Genomic DNA, 8,144 nt, shown 5'->3' with positions numbered 1-8,144 from the left:
TATGTGCAGAGTGGGTTAGCTAGCTCAACAAAAAATATATCATATATGACACATGTATTTAATAAGTATAGGACTTAGCTTGAGTCCTGGGCTCCAAATGCATTGAACCCAAGAAGATGTTACACTTTTAAAAATGTTTTCTATTCTTAAACTTAACAAAAAAAATCTTTTTTCAACTGTAAACGATTCAAGAAAGTTCTTTTTAGAGCATCCACAGTAGTGGAGCTAAAAATTTAGCAATTTAGCTCCACCAAAAGTTACTTTATCTATTTTACCTACACACATGCTGCAGCAGTGGATCTATTTTAGCTTTCAACACAATAAAATAATATAAACATCACAATAAAATAATATATCTACCACAATAAAATAATACATCTCACTACAATAAAAACACCACAATAAAAAAGTAATGTGAACGCAAAATAAAAAATTAATTTTTTTTAACATGAACGTGCACATCTATCTATAGATGTCAGAAGCACTGTAGCAATGAGCTAAAAAAATATAGATTTAGCTCCACTGCTGCATGCTTCTTTTTGGTGTTTTGGTGGAGCTAAAATAGCTATATAGCTATTTAGCTCCACTGCTGCAAGTGCTCTTAGGTGCCTATTTTTGGCCCTAAACTATGAAAAAAATGCTCAAGATAGTGCCAGAATCACACCCTTTAAAAGAGGAGATGCCCACATAAAACAAACAGCTTTCAATCTCAATACAAATAACACTATCACTTTGTTAAACATGTAATTCAAAGAAAATAATTAATAAGAGTCACATAACTGAAGTTTGGAAATAAAAGTGAATGGAAATAAATAAAACAAGAATATAAATAAGCATGAAAAACAAAAACAGATTTGTCCTCGGCTGCTCCATCTTTAGTCACCAACGAGGGCCACCAGATTCACCATTGCCAAACTCATGAGCTGCTTTCGAGTACTTCGTTACCTTTAGCTTCAGATCATGTGGAGCCTCCAAACAAGATCATCTGCCTCAGCCTTGATAGGCAGGAAAGAGGAAAAAAGAAAGAGTGTCAGCAACAGTACAGAAAAGATACAAGGAAAGAATCATGACAGAGATTAGAAGGGAGATACAAAGTACTTTTACATCTTGCGTGTTCAAGGCAAAGTGATAGCCACAGGTGCCCCGCTCCTCTTAGAGATGGGCATCTCTCTGATGGAACCGTCATCCATGTTACTAGGACAATCTAAGGAAGATACTGTAATGATGGCAATTACTGGGAAGAGCTAGCCGTGTTGCATGCCAAAATCAAAACAACCCGAACTTTTTTATTACCTGAAATACAAAAATAACCCCAAACTTTAAGAATGAAAGGTGTGTTTTAGTAAATTATTCCCTTATTTGTTTTCTTTATTTTCCTTTTTTTATCACTAATATTTTTTTTAAAGAAAGATATTTTATATTTTATTTCCTTTTACACTCTACCTTTCCTTACTATTTTTCTTTTCCTTTTCTTTTTCCAAGTGCAACCAAATACAGTGTAAAAAAATGAACTTCATAGCTAACAAGGAAAATTCATTGAATCCATCTTCCCTTGAAAGCTAACTATGTTTTACCTTTAAAGTTTGACTTTCCTTTGGTATTTGTGCACACTACAAATTATATAAGAATGCTAAATGATATAAATGTTATTTTTTAGTATCTGAAACCCAAAAACTCACTTCATCAAAACTTGTATATGCTAAAAAATTTGCAATCTTGCTACAATACACTCTCATTTTTTAGAGCGCACTGTAGCAAGATTGTATAATATTTTATTGATATTTAATTCTCTTTCTCTCTCTCTCCTCAAACAAGGCTCACTTTCTCATACTCTACCTCTTGTTCTTTGGTTCTCCCTCACAACCCAGACATCATCTCCCTTCCCTTTTCATCACGCTACCTTCGTTTTGAAACTCATCTGCTCTCCGTTAAGCTTCAAGGGTTTGTGGTCGGCGATTGTGGTCATGATTTGGTGGGTATTGGTGGTGCTCGACAACGGTTTTGATGGGTTTGAGATCGGGGTGGTGGGTTTTAGCTGGGGTTGAGATCGGGGTGGAGGGTTTTGGTTGGGTTGAGAATGAGGTAGGTGGGTGGTGGTGGGTTTTGGTTGGGGTTGAGATCTGGGTGGGTGGGTGGTGGGTTTTGTGGTGGCGGCAATGGAGGTTTTTTTTTTTTTTTTTTTTTTTTCTGCTGTGGTTTGTGGTAGTGGTTTTGGTTTGGCATGGGTCGTGGGTTGTGGGTCACCGATCTTGGGTATGTGTGTGTGATGGGTTTTGGTTCACCGATCTTGTTTTGGTTCCTATGGGTTTTGGTTCAGCATGATGGGTCTACTAGTAGGTTTGTTGGTTGTTTTTGTGGTGGTTGAGTGGTGATTGGTTGTGATTTTGGTGGATGGTTGTCGTTATACTTTGGTTTTTCTCTTTTTTCTGCTCTTCCTGCAGGGGGTTATGGTTGCCACGGTGGTGCTGTAACCTGTGGTGGGTTGTGGTTGCTATAATGGTGGTTATGGCAAGTGGAGTAGTGGTAGAGGCGGTGGAGGAGGAGGTTGGCTGGTTGCTATAGTTTTTGTTTAATTGTTTTATTATTATTTTAATGAGTAGTTTATATTATTTAAATGAAATGGTAAAAAATATAGAAGTTTTGATATTTGATGTATTTTAAAATGGGTTGGTATAATAAATAAAGTAGGTTTTTGAAGTGTTAAATGCTAAAAATTTTTAAATTCTTAAAATTTTAAAATTCTTGATGAGAATACTCTAAACATGTGACGGAAATATGTATTTAGATTTTGTTTATTTCCAATAGCTTATATGTAAGATGTTTATAAAAATATATAGTTTTTATTAATATTTTCGTTAAGAGCATATATCAAAAGGTTAACAATAAGAGTATTTGCAAAAAATATTGAAAAAAAAATATTTAAGAACTGACATGTGCTTAAACACGTGTTTTTAATTTTTAAACAGCACCCAAATTACTCCATACGTGAAAAAATGGTTACATCAAATTAGTCCATACGTGAAAAAATGTTTACATCGAATGAGAGGTGTATGCATCTGACCACAAAAAGTGTTATTGTCAGCTTCAGATGTTACCAAAAGCTTAAATATGCTGTACCTTATGGCCAGATTGACAGATTGATTCACAGTAAAAAAGAAAAGAAAGAGTAACATTGGGTTTTGCGCATCCTCTCAGACTCAGACTCAGACTCAGACGTCAGATATTTTGCATTATTGCATCCATACCTGCTCAACCATGACCTCAACATAGCTGACATACGCACCATTTTTGCACAAAAACCAAATCAATCTTTTTTACCCTTTAATTTGAAGGAATGCACCTTGTCCTCGTCTTGTGTTTTTTTTAATCAACTCAAGGCATTAAAATTTTGGCCTTTGTTAGAGAAACAGTAACCAATAATGTTATTAGGACTCTGACAAAACCCACGTTTTTGCTAAAATTTGGGGTTGAGTTTGATATGCATGTTTAAATACATATTTTTAATTTTTAGATAATATTATATGTATTTTTATATATTTTTTATCTATACGTATTTTAAAAAAATACAAATAATGTTATTAGAATAACACTACCAAACGTATCCTTATTCGCATAGCAAATTATGAATAGTTGAGTAGAAGTAGTGGATAAATTATGAGTGTTGAGTAAAAGTAGTGTATCATGTGAGTTTACAATTTGTTATGATGTTAGTTAGGTTCTGTTTAGAATTTGTTTATTTTGTTGAAATTGAAAATTTTTTGTTAAAAATATTATAGATAAAAATAAAATTTAATTGAAATAGTTTAGTAGAACTTATAAGTAGTATCAAAAAGTGCAGTAAAGCTTATGAATAGTAACAAAAATAAGCTAAATAGTAAAATAAACTGGCATTTTAATTTGGAGCCAAACGCATAAATGTGCGTTTGGCTTCAAATTAAAAAGTTAGTTTATTTTACTATTTAGCTTATTTTCGCTACTATTCATAAGCCTCATTGCACTTTTTTACACTATTCATGAGTCTCACTATACTATTTCAGCAAAAAAAATTCAGTTTTAGCAAAATAAGTGAATTCTAAACAGACCCTTAGTGAGTGTAAGTTTAAACATGTGTTTATAAATTTTTTAGTACCCTTTCTTTACAAGCCGATTTTTAAGGATGAGTTCTACTTATGGGTTCTTAACATTTGGTATGGGCATGGCTTTTGTGGTTGGATCCCCAAAGGGGTGTTTGACAGGCTAGATTAAGCTAACTAATAGCTTAAATATATGTTTATAAGTTCTTGAGTACCATTTCCATGTAATTAGTTATGAATCACTTTCACACTAATCCAACTTTTTTTTTCACTCTTCACAATTCTATGCAATAAAATTGTGGTAAAATTGTGACAAAATGAGCTGTAGTAGTATATTTTCTCATATGTGTTGTGTGGCTAAGCTAGAGGGCAGTACATTATATGGGTTTTGGACTATTAGAGCAATTGCATCAGTTTATGCAAAATTTATTATCTATTTTAACAGAAGAACCCACTTTTTCTAGTTACACAACCACTTATCCAAAACTCTCACATCGGTTTATCTATTATACACTCTCTTTTCTTTAAATAATTATTATATATATATATATATGTATTTTTTATTTCAACAACCTAGTCAAATCCTCTCTCTCTCTCTCTCTCTCTCTCTCTCTCTCTCTCTCTCTCTCTCTCTCTCTCTCTCTCTCTCTCTCTCTCTCTCTCTCTCTCTCTCTCTCTCAGACAGTGATGGTATTTGACCCACATTTTCAAGTCCACCAAGCAAGTTGATCATATTTTTACAGTATTTTAAATTTATGACATCCACTTAATATAATTGTTTTTTATTTTCAAGATACTAATTGATTGTTTGATATAAATGATAAATAAATTTAGATTTTTTATTCGATAACAAGAAACTTTACCCATTAATATAACTTTTTTTTTTAGAAACAAACATACACATATATAGGGGAATGGGATGAGAACTGATTAATCTAACTTAAAACTCAAAATATCATTTTTATTATAAACTGTTGTCTTATCAATTACAAAAAATATTATAAGATTTGATGTGTCATTGATGATATCAAAATTGTCACCGACTTTTCCACCAAAATTGTGTAATTTCTGCGTGTTGTGATGGACTTCAACGAAATGAGTTTGTGAGAAAGCATGTAACAGACAAAATTTGGTACCTGTAGCAGAACTCTTGGACTTCACTTAACTTTGCATAGGATGCTATGAAAAAAGAAACTCATAACCGTCTGACAGAGTAGAAGTTGGCGGCCGCCCAATAATTTTGTATTTTGTGGCTCAGGCTCATCAAATAGAAGAATTCATATTTAATATTTAGTCCTGAAATGTCAAAATGACTACGCTAGAGCTATGTATGTAGTATATACATATCAAATTGTTAGGCCAACGACATTTACCAAGCTGGAACTAGACTGGTCCTCTTGGGAATCCAAGGTCAAGTCATGAGCTTTGTTCAAATTTACAGCCAAGCTTTTAGTCAAGAAGACCACCAAACATTTTTCCACGCGGCAAAAGTTCATAGACTCGAATAGAAAGCAGCTAGCCATAGCTGGAATTTTGTAAAAGAATTGGTCTTGGTCATAGCATAGGAGAAGAAATATATGAAATTAACGTCTTACTCTTACTTTTGTTCTATTAAACTTACAACTATTTGATGGGTTTTGATTGTTACGTTTGAAAAGTTCATTATCATTGTACATTGAGAGAGAGAGAGAGAGAGAGAAGCTGTCATACATGTATGGAACATAGTAATTCAAGAGCTTTAAAATATTCTAAAGAGGTCTATTATTGTGTGTTGCACTTCTTAAGGTAATGGTTGGCTATGTGTGAACTTTTTTGAATGCAAAGGAGCTAGCTGGGGTATAAATCAAACCAATCATCAAGGAGAATCGCATGCCACAGTGAAAAAGAGGCTTGTTTATTATTCTATCTACCATAAAAGTTGAGGCAACCATATCAAGGATTTTCAACTTACTTTTCAATAAAAATGATGATGGCATCATGCCAGGATGTGGTACTAACAGAACAATCCAACTACTTGGCCCCTGATTCCACCTTTTATTTGATATATAAAGCCAAATTGGGATTTAAGGACATAGTATATAGTTCAATGCCTTCCAACAAGTTGATCCAAATGTACCTAAATTGTTATTGTTTATGCATTGCACCAACAAGTACGAACCTGTCCAAGAAATGGAGGTCTCACACGATTCATTGTGTTTAAGTAAAAAGTACCACTTTATCTGGGTACAAGTTATAATTTAATTTAAGTTGTTTTTTAAATATAAAAGTAAAAAGCACGGAAAAAGAACATGTTACGAATGAAATCTCTATGTTTTATATATTAAAACATATGTACGGTATATGTCTATACTTTTTTTTAGACAATTTCAACTTATGACATCCGCTCCTAATAATAGCTTTTTATTATCAGACCAAAACACCAATCGGTTTTTGGTGTAGGTAATGATTGAACCTTAGATCTTTACCAGTTAAGTTAATTGAAATCTACATCTGTCTATACTCTATGTATACATACAAGATAGTTGACCAATGATGCCTTTAAATTTAAACATGAATCAAGGAGAATTGATATGCATTGATTTAAGCCCTTAATCAAGGGTTGACTAAGCAATACTAAAAACATATACAATGCGAAATCAAATATGTGTAAAGCATTTTAACATTAAGCAAAGTAAACCAATAAAAATAAGTTATCCCAAATGCATTATGAGGAAGATATGATTCTTGGAGTACATAAAAACCTGTCTTGGTTAAAATGCCAACTGAGGAATGATGCCCCTTGAGTCCTTGACCCCAAAAAGAATAGACAAATAGGGATCATCATTAGAAATGGCAAGCAGGCCTCCACTGGCTTTCTTGCCAAGTAATACCTAACTGGATACTGTGAGTTGCTAAGGTCAATTGATTGAGTAATTGTGTCCTAGAGGAACTTAATCTTGTTGGGAATTCAAAGGGCACACTGAGCAAGTTTGCCTAGAACTGGATGGTCCTTTTGGGAGCACATATCTTCAGAACCGCAAAGAAAGCATGAAGAGGGTGTGAGGTAGCTATAATGCGTGCTAGACCTAAACATTGCAATCATTTACTAGTTGATAATGCAATAAACAATGCCATGCATACTAAATTAGTAATAGTGGGATACAAAAGCCATATTACTCTACAAAGAAATATTGTATGACAACCAAGAAAAGTGAGTAAAGCACCCAAAAGAAACCATAAAACTTTGTACACGTCTGTGTTTCTATAAACAAGGCAATCTGCCATGCTTTTCCAACAAAATCATGCAATGTTAACATTAACATTGAAAATCTTTAAGAATTAAGACCCATCATTCAATTATTAAAAAGAAAAAAAAAAACCATCATTCGGTGGATTTCACTTTAAATTATTATCCATCATCTCTTGGTTTTGGTGAATTTGAGGGTGCCCAATTGTTTTTTTTTTTTTTTGCCAGAGGAAATAAACAATTATGGTCATTTGTTATAGTAACAGGAACAGTTTCTGTTGTTTCCCTGTCGTCACGCCAACTTTAATATAAAGTTTTACTATTTTAATGTTGCATCAAAGTTTATTAGAGGTACTCTTTTTTTTTTTTCTTTTTTTTTGAGAATCGTTTATTAGAGGTACTTCGTATTCCTAAACTAATACTAAAATATTAACAAAATTGTAATTTTGATAAGGCAGGGCAAGTTCTGTTGTACTTATATTCGTGCAAAATAATTAATAAAAAATATGTAGGTTAAACTTTTATTGATATAAAAATCTGTGCAAGAACACATGAAAACTGGCTGAGATAGTGATAGGTGTTAAATGTCCATAAATTCTAGCTTCAAATATATATAAGCAACCCAAAAATATATAATATTAATAAATATATATAGAGCATAATAACCACACAAAAAAAAAATATATATATGGAATGGTTGTTCAAATGGCTTTGTAGTCTGTACTAATTGTGCAAGCAATATCTGGAAGGTTGGTGTGTTCTTCACCACTATTGAAATGTCACTGACTATGAATGCATGAGTCATGACATGATGCCTAACCACCATACGGGTATTTCAACCTAAC

This window comes from Castanea sativa, chromosome 4, assembly GCF_040712315.1.
Source record: "Castanea sativa cultivar Marrone di Chiusa Pesio chromosome 4, ASM4071231v1".
NCBI classification, from domain to species: domain Eukaryota; kingdom Viridiplantae; phylum Streptophyta; class Magnoliopsida; order Fagales; family Fagaceae; genus Castanea; species Castanea sativa.
Note: the sequence above shows the minus strand (reverse complement) of the source record.